Consider the following 18,950-nt stretch of genomic DNA (forward strand, 5'->3'; position numbering starts at 1 on the left):
GTTAAGAATAAGTACCCTATTCCCAGAATTGATGAGCTTCTCGAGACAGCTAAGTGGAGCCCAGATCTTCCCTCACTCATAAAGATAGATCTCAAATCAGGGTATTACCAGATCAGGATTAATGATCAAGATATCTCGATGATAGCCAGCCGTCAATACTCGGTATGGGCACTATGAATTTATAGTCATGCCATTTGGATTGACAAATGCCCTAGCTATATTCAATCGCCTAATGCAAGACATTCTCAGAGAATACTTGGATGATTTTGTTCTTGTTTTCTTTGATGATATTCTGATTTACTCAAAGAATGCAACTGACCATGAAGCTCACGCCCGTAAAGTTCTTGAGATTCTAAGGGGGCACCAACTCTTTGCAAAAAAGAGCAAATGCACTTTCTTTGCCAACCATGTTGAATACTTGGGCTTTCTGGTATCCAAAGATAGAATTTCTCTAGATTTTGCTAAAGTCCAAGCACTCATAGATTGGCCTGAACCAAAGACAGTGAAAGAAGTTAGGGGATTCTTGGTATTAACTAGTTGGTATAGAACTTTTATACCTAAGTATGCTCTCATAGCTTCCCCCCTGATAAATCTTCTCAAGAAGAAAAACCCGTTCCAATGGTCTGCCAGGTGTCAGAGCGCTTTTGATAAGCTGAAGACCTCCTTGGTAACCAATCCCATTCTGAAGTTGCAAAATTTCTCTCTACCCTCCTTTGAGGTAGTGATGTCAGTGGTTTTGCCCTGGGAGGTGCGCTCATGCAGCACGAAGGTCATGCAGTGGCCTATGAATCTAGAAAACTCAGAACGCATGAGAGAAATTATGATGTCCAATAGTCTATGCCCTGAAGTTGTGGAGACATTACCTATTGGGTCAAAGATTCACTTTGATGACAGATCATCACAGCTTAAAGTGGATTTTCACTCAGAAGGATCTCAACATGCACTAAAGAAGGTGGATGTAGACCCTACAAGAATTTGATTTTGAAATCAAGTACCGCCCAAGCAAAGAAAATGTGGTAGCAGATGCCCTGAGCAGAAAATCCTCCTTGCTTTGCAATCACATTGGTGTCAAATCCATTGATTAATGAAGCAAGAGAGAAGATCATGCAGGATAGATTCTTTGGCCCTATTGCTACCCTACTTATGTAGGAAAGCAAAACTCCTTAGGAGTTGAACCGAGTTCAAGGGTACAGCCTCTGGATGAAGGAAATATGTATTACAATAGCACGCTATACATTCCCAATGATGAGGGAACTAAGGGTCAAATTCTAAATGAAGCCCATGATAGCCTTATAGCAGGACATCCAGGTTTCATCAAGACCTACATGTCTGTAAAGAAAAGCTTCTTTTGGCCTGGACAAAAAAAGGATGTACTTAATCATGTACGTCAATGCCTGATATGTCAGAAAGTCAAAGCCGAGAGAGTAAAAATGCCTAGGAAGTTACATCCATTAGACATCCCCGAGATGAAGTGGGAATGTATCAATATGGATTTTATTAATGGACTACCTTGAGTGCAACCAGGTTACAACTCCATCTTCGTGGTAGTTGATAAACTAACCAAAGTTGCCCATCTGATTCCAGTAAAAGAAACCTACACTGTAGTGGATGTGGCTAGAGTGTTCCTTAAGGAAATCTTCAGATTGCATGGCCGACCAAGAGAATAGTAAGTGATCGAGATTCCAAGTTCACGTCAAGATTCTGGACTACATTTTTCGAAGCAGTAGGAACTTTCTTGGATCTCAGCATAACTTACCACCCCGAGACCGATGGTCAGATAGAAAGGGTGAACCAAGTAATCGAAGATATACTTTGATCATGCTATGTGGCAGGGAACCCAAGAAGTGGCTAAGCTATCTGCACACCTAGTCGAGTTCGCCTACAATGCTTCTTATCACCGAAGTATCGGGATGAGCCCTTTCAAAGCTCTGTAGTATGGACAAGACTGCCTACCACCATTAACTTGGTTTGACCCATTGATTAGGGTCGAGATGTCTAGATAGATGCTTGATGACATGGAGCAGCATATGCAGTCAATCCGCAAAGATATAAAACATACCCAGGATAGACAGAAGCAGTATGCAGATAAATTCGAAGAAGTAGATATGATCTTCATTCAAGTATGCCCCAAAAGAAGTTCTCTATCTCTTTTGAAGTGCAAGAAGTTATACAAAAGCACTCTAGATCTTGGGGCTAAGCCCAGAAAAGCCCTTCTCCCTTCCTTGTTAAGAGGATTCTCCATGGATTCCTCACTACTTGATCATTCCAAGAGAATTCAGCCAGTGCAATGAAAACACACTCCTTTCTATGTACTGGCCGTGTGTTGCTTCCTTGGGAGGATGATCCTGGTTGGCTAGATGCATTGTATCATCAAATAGTGGTGTCACCTGACAACATATTGCACTTGGTGGGAAATAGTACGGTCACTTGACAACATATTGGTGGATTATATGTATATTAAATGCAATGCCCTTACAAAGGAGCATCAGAGAAGGATAAAAAAGTATTTTAAGAACCACCACACCATCATTTAATATATGATCAATGCGTAGACACTGATCCATACATGAGCATACCCTAGGTGCGAAAACTGATCATGAAACAATCTTCATTGCATCGTGGCAATCTTAAGAGCCACCTAGAGTACATGTCAAGAGTAGTGTTCCAAAATGAAACATCCTAAAAGAGCCCACGTTTGTGAATATCCTAATGAATTTTTCTACTATTAGCTGGAATCTTCTCACATCCAACCATCCTACACTTGCACATTTTGACTCTAAAAGATATCATTTTGTTGAAAATTACTAGGTAGGTATGTATACTAAGTATGGCTTACTTGTAGACGTACATACTTTTTTTGTCAGTCCATCAAATCCAAACCAAGATATAGGTGGCCAAAGCATTCTAGATTTTTCAGCTAAACCCAGAAGTACCCTTCTCCCTCCTTGTTAAGAGGATTCTCCATCATCAAAGGCAATGTTGTCACAATTGTGCCTTTCTGACCTTACGTTCATGAAATGGTTTTCATTCTCTAAAATAGTGGGGTTGGTGGAAAATAGTGGTGTCACACCTGACAACATATTGGGCTTGGTGGAAACTAGTGGGGTCACTTGACAACATATTGGTGGATATATATGTATATTAAATGCAGTGCCCTTGCAAAGGAGCATCTGGGAAGAAAAAAATGGTTGATGAGCCACCACACCAGCATTTAATACATGAGTAATGCATACACACTAATCCATACATGAGCATACACGAGGTGTGAACTGATGATGATGAGACAATCTTCATTGCATTGTGTGGTAATCTTAAGAGACTCCAAGAGTACATGTCAACAGTGGTGTTCCAAAATGAAACATCTGAAAAGAGCCCAGTTTGGGAATGTAATTGATTGCCGGTTCAGAGTCTTACCTTTTGGTGGGAGTTTTTGACAGAATCCTAAGAATGGATTGGCTCCACAAAATCAAGCTGACATTTCACTGTCACAATGGAACCATTTCCTTCTGTGACCTTCATAGGGAACAAAGTTCAAGGAACCGGAATTTCAAGATCCCCAGATATGTAATTAGTAAAAGCTTTCAAGTTACCGAAAGGACTTAGAAAGAAACAGCTCATTTATGTTGTCAAAATTAATCTAGTAGACACAAAGTTAAAGGGGCTAAAGAACCAGAATGGTTTAGTGAGTATGATGATTTATTCCCAGTAGAGCTAACTGAGATGTCTCCGATTCGAGAAGTAGATCATGTGATATAATTGACCCCCGAAGCTCAGCCCACCAGTAGCTCAGCGCACGTACAAAATGCCAGTCCGTGAAGCCATTGAACTCAAGGAACAACTTAGGAAGCTATTAGAACAAGGAGACCTAGTGTTTCACCTTAGGGAGCACCAGGTCTCTTTCAGAAAAAGAAGGATGAAACGTTAAGACTCTGTGTGGATTACACAAGTCTCAATCAGCTGACAGTTAAGAATAAGTACCCTATCCCTAGAATTGATGAGCTTCTCGACAGCTAAGTGGAGCCCAAATCTTCACTCACAAAGATAGATCTCAAATCAAGTATTACCAGATCAGGATTAATGATCAAGATATCCTGATGATAGCCAGCCCATCAATACTTGGTATGGGCACTATGAATTTATAGTCATGCCATTTGGATTGACAAATTCCCCAGCTATATTCAATCGCCTAATGCAAGACATTCTCAGAGAATACTTGGATGATTTTGTTCTTGTTTTCTTTGATGATATTCTGATTTACTCAAAGAATGAAGCTCACATCCGCAAAGATCTTGAGATTCTAAGGAAGCACCAACTCTTTGCAAAAAAGAGCAAATGAATTTTCTCTGCTGACCATGTTGAATACTTGGGCTTTCTGGTATCCAAAGATGGAATTTCTCCAGATTCTGCTAAAGTCCAAGCAGTCATAGATTGGCCTGAACCAAACACAGTGAAAGAAGTTAGGGGATCCTTGGGATTAACTGGTTGGTATAGAATTTTTATACCTAAGTATGCTCTCATAGCTTCTTCCCCCCTAACAAATCTTCTCAAGAAGAATAACCCGTTCCAATGGTCTACTAGGTGTTAGAGCACTTTTGATAAGCTGAAGACCGCCTTGGTAACCATCCCATTCTAAAGTTGCCAGATTTCTCTCTACCCTTTGAAGTAGGAACTGATGCAAGTGGTTTTGCCCTGGGAGGTGCGCTCAACGCATGAGAAAAATTATGATGTCCATGACCTGGAGCTACTTTCAGTAGTCTATGCCCTGAAGTTGGGGAGACATTACCTATTGGGTCAAAGATTCACTTTGATGATAGATCATCACAGCTTAAAGTGGATTTTCACTCAGAAGGATCTCAATATGCACCAAAAGAAGGTGGATGTAGACCCTGCAAGAATTTGATTTTGAAATCAAGTACCGCCCAGGCAAAGAAAATGTGGTAGCAACAAATGTCTTGAGCAAAAAAGCCTCCTTGCTTGCAATCACAGTGGTGTCAAATCCATTGATTAATGAAGCAAGAGAGAAGATCATGCAGGATAGATTCTTTGGCCCTATTGCTACCCTACTTATGTAGGAAAGCAAAACTCCTCATGAGTTGAACCGAGTTCAAGGGTACAGCCTGGATTAAGGAAATATATATTACAATAGCAGGCTATGCATTCCTAAAATGATGAGGGAACTCCTCAAGAGTTGAACCGAGTTCAAGGGTACAACCTGGATGAAGGAAATATGTATTACAATACTAGGCTATGCATTCCTAAAATGATGAAGGAACTAAGGGTCAACTTCTGAATGAAGCCCATTATAGCTTTATAGCAGGACATCCAGGTTTCATCAAGACCTACATGTCTGTAAAGAAAATCTTCTTTTGGCCTAGACAAAAAAAGGATGTACTTAATCATGTACGTCAATGCCTGATATGTCAGAAAGTCAAAGCCGAGAGAGTAAAAATGCCTGGGAAGTTACATCCATTAGACATCCCCGAGATGAAGTGGGAATGTATCAGTATGGATTTTATTAATGGACTACCTTGAGTGCAATCAAGTTACAACTCCATCTTCATGGTAGTTGATAGACTAACCAAAGTTGCCCATCTGCTTCAAGTAAAAGAAACCTACACTATAGTGGGTGTGGCCAGAGTGTTCTCCTTAAGGAAATCTTTAGATTGCATGGCCTACCCCCAAGAGAATTGTAAGTGATTGAGATCCCAAGTTCACGTCAAGATTTTGGACTACATTTTTCAAAGCAGTAGGAACTTTCTTGGATCTCAGCACAGCTTACCACCCCGAGACCGATGGTCAGATAGAAAGGGTGAACCAAGCAATCGAAGATATACTTCAATCATGCTATGGGGCAGGGAACCCCAGAAGTGGCTAAGCTATCTGCACCTAGTCGAGTTCGCCTACAATGCTTCTTATTGGGATGAGCCCTTTCAAAGCTCTATATGGACAAGATTGCCTAACACCATTAACTTGGTTTGACCCATTAATTAGGGTCAGATGTCCAGACAGATGCTTGATGACATGGAGCAGCAGATGTAGTCAATCCGCAAAGATATAAAAGCTGCCCCCCAGGATAGACAAAAGCAATATGTAGATAAGAAGAGGTCAGACAGAAAATTCAAAAAAGCAGATATGGTCTTCATTCGAGTATGCCCCAAAAGAAGTTCTCTATCTCTTGGGAAGTACAAGAAGTTATCCCCCAGATACTGTGGGCCATATCTGATTACAAAGAAAGTAGGTGACTTAGCCTAGATAAGAAACGTGGTGCTCATGATAGATCAAGTGTGTGGAGGAGAGGGACTCACAAAATACAAGAAAGAACTCTTGCTTATTAAGTTGCTTACACATACAACTAGGCCTTGCTCTCATGCAAAATGCCTCATGGCCTCACCTTTAAATAGGTGAACAAGTGGACCTCAAGTCCATTCACACTCACACCCTTCTCTCACCCTTCTACTCAACCTTAGTCTCTTAATACCCCCCCTCAATACCAACTATGGAAGGATGGAATAGGTGGTATTGGACATAAGATGCCTTTATAACATTAGGCGTACAAGGCTTGGAATATAGGTGTTCCTAGAGCCTTAGAGGCTATTACATTGATGCCATCTAAGTCTTTAGTTTGTTGTCGATGAAGATGTACACCTCGATGACGGTGCACCCCACTCTTTGTGTTTGCTTGGCTTCTTGTAGATGACATGGTTGAGACATACATGCCATTGCTTCCACCATATGCTTTCCACCTTGACCATTCTCACACAATGATCATAAGCAGGCTGCCACCATTGCTTAAGTGGTTTGCTTTTAGATGGTCCTCCAACATGCTTTATGCTTCCTTGAATACCATATCTCCTCCATGAGTCATGAGGTAGATTTAAATGGGGAAGGGAAAGGGAGGGTCTTACCACTTGCCTTATGCATTGGTCAAGGGCAGTGTCTACTCCACAATTACAATAGCTTTTATGCATGTTAGTTACAAGATACCCATTAGGGTTTGAAGATTCAAGCTTAGTGAAAGTGAGTAAATTGTTGAGGTAAATACTCAAACAAATAGGTTTTATCATCTTTGGCTTAAGAAGGAGAGGACATGGCTCATAATGTTGCCAATGCCTTTTACAAAAGTAATGCCAAAAGATGCTTAAAATCAAGACAACCAATAAGGTAAAGCATTTAGGGATTCTATGCTCAACCTTACAACTCATCTTATATGATGAAAAATCAGAATATGCAGCGGAATGACATGCCTTGGGCTTGGGAAACGAGAACATATGGCTTATGGCATGCCTATGCCTCTTACAAACAAGGGCCTCAAGGGTAATACACATAAACATTGAAGATGAGCACTTAATGTACATGTGCCCAACTTTAAGAACACTCAAAAATCTGAGTTTTATGATAAAAACCAGAATTCTTCAACCTCTTTAGCTTATGAGGTGAAGACAATTGGTCCATGGTTGCACCATTGCTCTTTGGAAGAAGCGGTGGACGATGAAGACTTGAATGTGGCACTTATGGTGTGTGCCCGGCCTCCATTATTGATGAAGAAGAGCCTCCGTAATGTAGATGACCTCCTCCTTTGATGATTAAGACCACCTTAGTGTTTAGCAACACTTTAGTTGATGATTAATATCACCATTTGTGTGTATAAAACACAATTAGTGCTAAAAAAGCACATTTTTAGTGTAAAATAACACTTATTTTGGTGATTAACTCACCATTAGTGTTTAATAACACTATGAGTATTTAAAAACACTTTAAGATAACCTCCCTTTGTTGGATTAACAGAGTGATTAGTGTTAAACAACACAATTAGTGCTTAGAAGCACACTTTAATCACTTTGAAAGCTTAAAACTTGATGTCGGTGTTGAAGCTTGACGGGTATGAGGTTTATGGCTACCTCATGTAGATGGAAAACACTTCAAAATCAAGATTAGGACCAGCAATACTAATGCACTCTCACACTTGAGTGATTAGTGGAAGGGAGAGATGATTAGAGAGAGCAAAAAACCAAAAAACTCAAGCTTTAATGGAAAGCTTCCATGGAGAAAATGAAGGCAGCCCTGGTCTTTTGTCTCCCACCGTCGCGTTGATGCTCCATTGGAGCTCAAATCAGAATTGTGGAGTCCACACTCAATGGCCTACACAAGCCCTAAGGTTATGCAACCTATTATGGGCTGTAGGCGACGAATGTGTGTACGACCTAGAGCTGTGCAGAAAAGCGACGCCGGGCTGCTGCAGAGATAATGCCGCCGCGTGGAAGCGATGAAGGCTACAATCGGCTGTACGAAATGATGCGCCCGGTCCTTCTCTTCATCTCCCAAGTTGGAATCTCCTCAAGATATGGCTTCTACAGGCTGCTGGAAGGCCCCCAATGGAAGAGGGTTGAGCTCCACACAAAAGAGATGAGCAAAAAATGGATAATTTTGACCTATTCTCTACACCACAAAGTTTGAACTCACCTAAGCTCTAGATACCATGATAAGAAACGTGGTGCTCATGTGTGTGGAGAGGAGAGACTTACAAAATACAAGAAAGAACTCTTGCTTATTAAGTTGCTTATGCATACAACTAGGCTTTGCTCTCCTGCAAAATGCCTCATGGCCTCACCTTTAAATAGGTGAACAAGTGGACCTCAAGTCCATTCACACTCACACCCTTCTCTCACCCTTCTACTCAACCTTAGTCTCTTAATAAGCCTATGAACTTCTTCTGCCGCCTCCTCATCTCAAAGTACATAATGTATTTCATGTCAGCCTTCTTAAGAAGTATGTACCAAGCCCGAATCATGTGCTTAATGAACTCTTAACTTCTTCAACCCAAGGACTGATGGAACTCCAATCTAAAGAAATCCTTGATGTTCAAGAGAAGGTTCTCAAGAATAGAGAATTATTAGTCAAATGGAAGTTCTATCCTTTTAAAGACGCCACCTGGGAGAAAGAAACCGAACTGATACGGGATTACCCCCAGTTTTTGCAAGATGAGGACATCTTGTGTTTTTCAAGTGGGAGAGGATGTAAGATTCTTCCCCAGCCCCTCAAGATGTCTAGTTTCTTCTCCTATAGCCAATCCCCTTTTAGAAATAATAAAAGATCTTGTTTCTACCTGTTTTGGCCTAGAGAGAGAAAATATTCTAGAGAGAGATAATTCAGTTTTTAGATAACTTTGGATGGAAAAATATCCCTTCTCATTAAAATAAATTTCCCCGAAATAGAAGTTTAAAAAGAAATTCCTAAGGTGCATTAGAAATAAATTATAATCTAAACCAGCACAGGTGGTACCTTGGGAGAGTATTGAACGTACGACTCCAAGTTTTCGGAATTTTTGTAGGTAGTTGTCTTAGGCCTTTGCTGCAGAAGCTCCTCGAGGTCCTTGTAGCAGGAAACTTTTACTGGCCCTGCCCTATCATAAGGCTTTGCTTTCCTATAAGGGTCCAGATTTTTTAAAAATTTTAGATTAAGGTTTTGAGGGACCAATGAGATTAATCCAAATGTAGGGAGGAGATAAATTGAAGAATAAAAGAAAACCCCCCCAAAAAATGAGTAAATGCTTACATAAGATAAAGAGTGGACTAAGAACCAAAGAAAAGGTTTAAAAAACTGAATTTTGACACCTCAAAGTGGGGATCTCTCCTCATGAAGGAGGTGCCTTTTTTCTCATCATTACCCCCAATTTTAAATCAATTAAATGAGATATTTTATCTCTCTTCTCTCCTATTTCAAGTCTAGTTCCAAAAAAGGAAGCTAAACTAACCCAAAAATGGTCAAAAATTGACCAAACTGATCTGGAAAATTCTAGATTCAGTTTGCTTGGTTTGAGGCCCACTTTCTCTTATAAATAGAAGCCTCTCCCTTTGTAAAAGCTTAATAGTGTTTATGCACTGTTACTCTACTTCTGCCCAGAGCCATTTACATTGAATTTTCTTGATAATTCAATTTTTTTTGGCTTAATCCTCTCCAAAGAAATTGGTGGCCACTCTTACTCCAAACAAGAGTAGAAACCTCAATCCCTCAAGCCAAAGTAAAGCTTACAAGCTCCATGTAAGCTTATTTTTTTAACTTGTTTAATTTTTAAATCTATGGTTTTCTTGATTTTCTTGTTTTATAGTTGATTAAAGTAAATTCTAATGCTATGCCTTGATGAAAAGGCCACCGCCTTCTCTTCTTTACATTCTAGCCTTTCTTTATCCTAGAATGATTATCAGAAAGATTAATTAAACTTTTCTTATTGTTTACTCTCTTGGAAATTGAAAATTGTGTAGATTAGAGTCCTAGACATCTAATTAGGGTTAATATAAGTTAAAAATAGAATGATAAAAATGAGAAATGTCAGCTATACAAAGGAGGTTATGGCAAAATTTTCTAGAATTTTGTGGAAAAGAAAGTTTATTTTTATGTTATTCCAAAAGAGTAATTCCCACCGTTTGTGCATTCTAAAAGAAATATTCTAATTTACTCCATGTACATATTCACCTATGAATATGCATGGATATCAATGATATTAATTATTAAAATTAATTTCTATGCATAGAAAGATGCATAATGGAAATTCTTTTATAAAAGTGTTATTTTCATTGAATTTAATTTCTATACATAGAAAGATGCGTAATGGAAATTTTTTTATTATAAAAGTGTTATTTTCATTGAATTTTATTTCTATGCATAGAAAGATGCATAATGGAATTTTTTAGCATAGAAAGATGCATAATGGAATTTTTTATTATTATAAAAGTGTTGTTTTCATTGAGTTTAATTTCTACGCATAGAAAGATGCATAGTGGATTTTTTTTATTATAAAAGTGTTATTTTCATTGAATTTAATTTCTATGCATAGAAAGATGCATAATGGAATTTTTTTAATTATAAAAGTGTTATTTTCATTAAATTTGATTTTTATGCATAGAAAGATGCATAAAGGAAGTTTTTATTACAAAAGTGTTATTCCTATTAAAATTGATTTTATGCATAAATAGATGCATAAAGAAATTATTTTTATTTTAAAAGCGTTATTCCCATTAAAGTTGATTTTCATGCATAAATAGATGCATAAAGAACTTTTATATCAAAATTAGATTTCTCTTTAATTATATGTTTAATTTCTATGAGTATTTGATAAATAAATAAGTAAATACTCTAAGAGAGAAATTTCTATCGTTTTATACTCTCACGGATTGTAAAAAAGAAAATTCAAAAAATCTATCGAGATCGAAATATTCAAATAAATGATTAATTTATTCCTCATTGGAATTCATAACTAATCTAGAAATCAGCTAAGTGAATACTCAAAGAAAGAAATTAAGTAAAATAGTAATTGAAATATCACCCCCTTCTCGAGAAAGATAGTTCAAGAAAAATCTTATCAGACTCGAACCTTGAATCAGACTATAACCAAGACCAAAATCTTATCAGACTCGAACCTTAAATTAGACTATAACCAAGACCAAACTCTTATTAGACTCGAACCTTGAATCAGACTATAACCAAGACCAAACTCTTTCATCAGTTTCGAGGAAAGAAGATGTGACCAGTTCAGGAAAATACTCTCAAATTTCTCGCCAAATCTGAAACTAAGTTAGAGACCCTTCGAATTGATTTGTGGATCAAGGTTACAAAATTCGAAGAATTTTGTTATGAAATTCAAAAATTCGATCAAGACGTTTTGGGGATACTGATTTAAGATATACTCATTATATTCAAAAGAAAATCAAACTAAAACCTTGCATAGAAACCCTATTTTCTTAAAGGACTGTCTTATGCCAGAATGCTGGAGGGAGCATTTGGTATGGGTTTTTCTAAGGGAATTTCGATTGTAACAGTTAGTGGTGGGGAGTGTTCAAAGGATAGCTCACACGGCAAAGCCTGCCCAGGTCTTGACCAGCCTCGGTACAGTTAGAATGGTGTGCTTCTAGTACGATGGACAAGGGTCAACGAAGCAGTCCCTAAGTGAAGTGTCAGGACACCTAAGGAAGATCCTGGAGGGTTCTGACCAAGTGGTGCATGAGCTCGCGGTGCCTAGGACACCCATGCGTATGTCGTGGAAGATATGTATGATGGACAAATGATTATTGTAATCTGTTATTGGATCTCGCTTTGCTGACTAGAACGGAGAGTCTAGAGTGATTCTGTTTTTTGAAACAAGGGACTAGATGGAATTTTTGAGTTATGACATCTACAACAAATAATTGCTTGTCAATGGATTGTTTTATAAGTTAAAGTTTTAAAGCGGAGTGTGTGCGTAATTGTATTCGAAAGCAAAAGTTAAGAAAGGCATTCAATTATGGGTGGGTGAGTAATTATCTAGTTCTATTGATTCTAGTGGTTGGGTGGTGGCTAACCCATGGGCCGGATGGGGTTAGGCTGGAATCAGTGGAGTTTTAATATTAAAATAAATAGGAATATGCTTAGAACTCGAGTAGTTAAATAAAAACCTGAAGACTTTCTCAAATGAATAGATCAACGGCTATGCCTGATTTCAGTTAGGAAACAAGGGTTGATTTTTTCCTTCTATCTGGTTTAATCAGGTGAAGGATAGTTTAGTCTCTTGACCCCGTTAGAAAATTCGTTAATTAAAAAGGTGGAATCGTCCCCGTTTTTCGGGTAAGGGAAATTTTTTCGGTTTTGGTTTTGAAATGACCACCAGATTAGTTTCATGTTTGGACATTCGTGGGCGAGGCCCCAAGTGGGAAACCATGCCCTGTGCAAGAGGAAGCTACTTTCGCTACTAGTAACTGGGAATCTGGTGTGTGGAGGGGCCAGAGGGGTCTCACAGCTGGTATCAAAGCGTTGTTGTAAACTTATGAAACAGTAGTAGAAATTGCCTAAAATTTTAAAGTAAATCTAGGAAATAATGTTTTCACTTGCTAAGATTATGTTTGAAATGAATTCATAAATTGAACTAGATTTTTAGATGGATACCCCAAATCTGTCCGCAAGCATTGTAGACGAACTCGACTAGGTGCAGATAGCTTAGCCACTTCTTGGGTTCCCTGCCCCACAGCATGATCAAAGTATATCTTTGATTACTTGGTTCACCCTTTCTATCTAACCATCGATCTCAGGGTGGTAAGCTGTGCTGAGATCTAAGAAAGTTCCTACTGCTTTGAAAAATGTAGTCCAAAATCTTGACATGAACTTGGGATCTCGATCACTTACAATCTGAAGATTTCCTTAAGGAAACACTCTGGCCACATCCACTACAGTGTAGGTTTCTTTTACTGGAATCAGATGGGAAACTTTGGTTAGTCTATCAACTACCACGAAGATGGAGTTGTAACTTGATTACACTCAAGATAGTCCATTAATAAAATCCATATTGATATATTCCCACTTCATCTAGGGGATGTCTAATGTATGTAACTTCCCAGGCCATTTTACTCTCTCGGCTTTGACTTTCTGACATATGAGGCATCAACATACATGATTAAGTACATCCTTTTTTTGTCCTGACCAAAAGAAGCTTTTCTTTAGACATGTAGGTCTTGATGAAACCCTGGATGTCTTGATATAAGGCTATCATGGGCTTCATTCAAAATTTGACCCTTAGTTCCCTCATCATTGATTGGGAATGCATAGCCTACTATTGTAATACATATTTCCTTCATCCAGGCTATACCCTTGAACTTGGTTCAACTCCTGAGGAGTTTTGCTTTCCTACATAAGTAGGGTAGCAATAGGGCCAAAGAATCTATCTTGCTTGATCTTCTCTCTTGCTTTATTATTCAATGGATTTGACACCACTATGATTGAGCAAGGAAGCTTTTTTGCTTAGGGCATCTGCTACCACATTTTCTTTGCCTGGGCGGTACTTGACTCAATAGGTAGTCTCCACAATTTCAGGGCATAGACTACTGAAAGTAGCTCCAGGTCGTGGACATAGACTACTGAAAGTAGCTCCAGGGCATGGACATAGACTACTGAAAGTAGCTCCAGGGCATAGACTATTGAAAGTAGCTCTAGGTCGTGGACATCATAATTTCTCTCATGCGTTCTGAGTTTTTGGGATTCATAGGCCACTACATGACCTTCCTGCATGAGCGCACCTCCCAGGTCAAAACCAGTGGCATCAGTTACTACCTCAAAGGGTAGAGAAAAATCTGGCAACTTCAGAATGTGATTAGTTACCAAGGCGATCTTCAGCTTATCAAAAGCACTGTGACACCTGACAGACCATTGGAACGGGTTATTCTTCTTGAGAAGATTTGTCAGGGGGGGAAGTTATGAGAGCATACTTAGGTATAAAAATTCTATACACCAACCAGTTAATCCCAAGAATCCCCTAACTTCTTTCACTGTCTTTGGTTCAGGCCAATCTATGACTGCTTGGACTTTAGCGAAATCTAGAGAAATTCCATATTTAGACACGAGAAAGCCCAAGTATTCAACATGGTCACAGAGAAAGTGCATTTGCTCTTTTTTGCAAAGAGTTGGTTCTTCCTTAGAATCTCAAGAACTTTACGAGCGTGAGCTTCATGGTCAGCTGCATTCTTTGAGTAAATGAGAATATCATCAAAGAAAACAAGAATAAAAGCATCTAAGTATTCTCTGAGAATGTCCTGCATTAGGTGATTGAATATAGCTGGGACATTTGTAAATCCAAATGGCATGACTGTAAATTCATAGTGCCCATACCGAGTATTGATGGCTGTCATCAAGATATCTTGATCTCATCAATCCTGATTTGGTAATACCCTGATTTGAGATCTATCTTTGTGAGGATCTGGGCTCCACTTAGCTTGTCCAGAAGCTCATCAATTCTGGGAATAGGGTACTTATTCTTAATTGTCAGCTGATTGAGACCTCTGTAATCCACACAGAGTCTTAACATTCCATCCTTCTTTTTCTGAAAGAGAACTGGCGCTCCCCAAGGTGAAACATTGGGTCTTACAAACCCTTGTTCTAAGAGCTTCCTAAGTTGTTCCTTGAGTTCAATGACTTCAGGGACTGGCATTTTGTACGTGCCTTGAGCTACTAGCTGAGCTCCGGGGTCAATTCTATCACATGATCTACTTCTCGAATCAGAGACATCTCAATTAGCTCTACTGGGAATAAATCATCATACTCAACCATTCTGGTTCTTTAGCCTTTAACTTTGTGTCTACTGGATTCATTTTGACAACATAAATGAGTTGCTTCTTTCTAAGTCCTTTTAGTAACTTAATAGCTTTTACTAATTTCAGATCTGGTGATCCTAAAATTTCCGTTCCTTGAACTTTGTTTCCGTGAAGGTCATAGAAGGAAATGGTTCCATTGTGACAGTGAATGTTAGCTTGATTTTGTTGAGCCAATCCATTCCAAGGATTCTGTCAAAAACTCCCAAAGGTAAGACTCTGAACTCGCAGTCGGTTACATTCCCATCTAGATTAAACTGAATACGATCTGTCTCATGGTGAGTGAAAAGAATCTTCCCACTAGCCAATTCAACTTGCATAGGTTTCCCTGACTTCTGTTCTAAGACTAGCTTACACAAGAATCTTGGGAAAATAAATGAATGAGTACTGCTTGAATCAATCAAAAGCTTAAATGGCTTACCCTTATACTCAGCTAGAGTATGGATGACAGAGAATTGATGATTTGGCCCTTAGTTCTCAATTGCGGCATAAATCTGGCCTCTTTCCTCTTCCACTACTTCTGCTATCATAACTGCTCTGGCTGCTGTAGATTGGGGCAAAACTCTTTCTCTTTGGTTACCCCAGTTTTGGGAGGGAGTTTTGAGATTACTCTGAACAGAGGCAGATGGCTGAGCAGGATTCATCCTAGGATTGCCTTGATTTTGACGAGACAGTAGACCCTGATTTGACTGATACGAAGGGGCTGGTCTCTGCACTCTGGGTCATTGACTTCCCTCTCCTCTTGACATGGCAGGAGTCAGGCAGTCTTTAAGTTGGTGATCAAAACCCTGACACCCAAAACACCTATTCTCACTTCTAAGCTCATCCCTTTGAATCCTTGAGAAAGATGGGACTCCTGAGAAAGTGTTTTGAGAGAAGGGTCTTCCTTCACTTCTGAATCTCCTAGCATCTTGATTATGATTAGGGCCTTGCTGCCTATTTGGGGGTGGAAAGTTTGAAGCACTTCCCACGGGTTTGGAACCTTTTAAAGTTTGAGGGTGCAGGCTTTGGCGGGACCTTAACAACAAATGCCTTGGCAAAGTCCTTTGCCATTTTGACAGCTTCTGCCATTGAGATTGGTTCGGCATTTTTCACTAAAGTGTCCAATGGCTTATTCATCCCTCGAATGAATCTGGCCATCAGCTACTCTTCATCCAAAAGTGGAGAATATTTGAGGAGAAGGGAAAATGCCTGATGGTATTCTTCAATTGTATGGCTATCCTGCTTCAGTTCCAAGAACTCATTCATTTTGGTTTCCAGGAAGCCCGGAGGACAGAACCTCTTCCTGAGGTAAGATTTAAGATCTGACCAAGTTTAGGTATTTCGGTCAAGACAGTTTGTCTTGCAATGGTTCCTCCATGCGACCCTGGCTGTTTCCACAATTTTCAATTTGGCAAGAGCCATCTTGCTCCTCTCATTATAACCGGTTACATCAAAGTACTCTTCCATTGCCTCGATCCATTTTTCCACTACTTCTCCTAACTGTTTCCCTTCACCCTTGAATGGACCAGGTTAGGATTGGTGCATGGCTTTATGAACGTCTGGATCTAACTCTTCAACATCGGTAAGAGGATCCGGCTGCCTAGCACGGGCCGCGCGCCTCATGATTCTGACAAAACGAGATTTTTGTTAACTTAACTTTGTCATCAAATTTATGACTATTTAATTTTTGAGATTTATTTCTTAAATAATTAAATAATCCATCATAATTCTTGAAAACAAGATTCACTCTGATAATTTTTAACTAATATTCACAATCACGAAAACAGTCTGGAATCTTTTGCAAAACATCATTTATTATCAAAGGTTTTTAATATATACTTAGAGCGTCTTGGCTCCAAAAGTCCCTGCTAGATAGTAATTGTTTTATGGAAAAAGAATCAACATCTGTGCCTCTTGATGGGGAAAAAAGCATTGGTTTCTATGATCCAAGTGCAAGTTTCTTCCTTGATCTAACCAAGTGACTCACAGGTTTGGTCGGATCAGTTTGGTCAGTAATGACTCTGACTACGTTAGAGTACAAATATCCTGGCGGAATCGCCCGTGCTTTCTGGTAGGGGGAAGTATTTCCGGGTTTGGTTTTTGAAGAACCAAGGGATTAGTCTCTTGACCGGATATCCATGGGCGAGGCCCCGAGTGAAGGATCTTGGCCCGCGCAAGAAGTGCTACTTTCGCTGTGCTAGCAGCCCCGAATTCGTTGCGCGGAGGGGGCATGGATCTTTCAATTACTGTCGTGATCATGCCCAAGATTTTTTATCACACGAGCATGATTCTAGATGGATCTGTGCAAATCTAAATTTTAAGGCAATGAAAACCATTTCATGCACATAGGGACGGAATTTCGGCTTGTGACAACATTGCCTTTGATGATACAATGCATCTAACTAACTAGGATCCTCCTCCCAAAAGGAAGCAACGCACGACCATCACATAAAGGAGTGTATTTTCTTTGCACTGGCTGAATTCTCTTGGAATCATCAAGTAGTGAGGAATCCATGGGGAATCCTCTTAACAAGGAAGGGAGAAGGGCACTTCTCGGCTTAGCCCAAAAATCTAGCATGCTTTGGCCACCTATATCTTTGTTTGGATTTGATGGGCTAACAAAAAAAAGTATGTAAGTCTCCAAGTAAGCCATACTTAGTATACATATCTATCCAATAATTTTCAACAAAATGATATCTTTTAAAGTCAAAATGTGCAAGTTTAGGATGGTTGGATGTGAGAAGATTCTAGTTAATAGTAGAACAACTCATGAGGATATTCACAACCGTGAGCACTTTTTGGATGTTTCATTTTGAAACACCACTCTTGACACATATGTACTCTAGGAGGCTCTTAAGATTGCCACAATGCAATGAAGATTGTCTTATGATCATTTCACACTTGGGATATGCTCATGTATGGATCAGTGTGTATTCATTGCTCATATATTGAATTTTGGTGTGGTGGCTCATCAAACATTTTTTTTCTTCTCAGACGCTCCTTTGCAAGGGCACTGCATTTAATATACATATAATACGTTGTCAAGTGATCCCACTATTTCCCACCAAGCCCTATATGTTTTCCAGTGACCCCACTATTTCCCACCAAGCCCAATATGGTGTCAGGTTACACCACTATTTCCCACCAACCCCACTTGGACAAAACAGAGGTGAGGACATTGAATCCTCTTTAAAAAGTTTAGGAATATCATGCGATAAGTGCATTACAAGAGACAAGATGCATACCTATGACGCCCAAACTCTTCCCACCAAACATGCATACAAGCAACAAGAAAGTGGAAGCACGCTGTAAACTTGGTGATTTAATAAGATAGACATCTGAAATAGTTCCTAGGGGTATCAAGAAACTCATTCGAACAATTTGTTGGGCTACTTTGGGTGCAGACCATCACTATAATTCTAAAGAGGATCAAGGCTCTGACTCTAAACCCTACAAAATCAAGTCAAATAATACCTTCTAAATCGCGAAGAGAAGTGCTTATGGACTTCTTAACACTAGGGAAAGTTGTGAGGTCGGAGAATAAATTGTCATTTTGATGTGATTCCTCTCTTGATCATGCCCACGAGTTTTTATTACACGAGTTTGATTTTAGATTGATATATGCACATCTAAATTTTTAAACAATGAAAACCAATTCACGGACTTAGGGTCCGGAACTCTGGCTTGTGACAAAATTGGCTTTGATGATACAATGCATGTAACCAACCAGGATCCTCCTCCCAAGGAAGCAATGCACGACCATCACACACAAAGGAGGGCATTTTCTTTGCACTGGCTGAATTCTCTTGGAATCATCAAGTAGTGTGGGGAATCCTCTTAACAAGGAAGGGAGAAGGTAACTTC

The sequence above is a fragment of the Cibotium barometz genome, chromosome 13 (assembly GCF_041138505.1).
Source record: "Cibotium barometz isolate CiBa-2024 chromosome 13, ASM4113850v1, whole genome shotgun sequence".
In the NCBI taxonomy this organism is placed as follows: domain Eukaryota; kingdom Viridiplantae; phylum Streptophyta; class Polypodiopsida; order Cyatheales; family Cibotiaceae; genus Cibotium; species Cibotium barometz.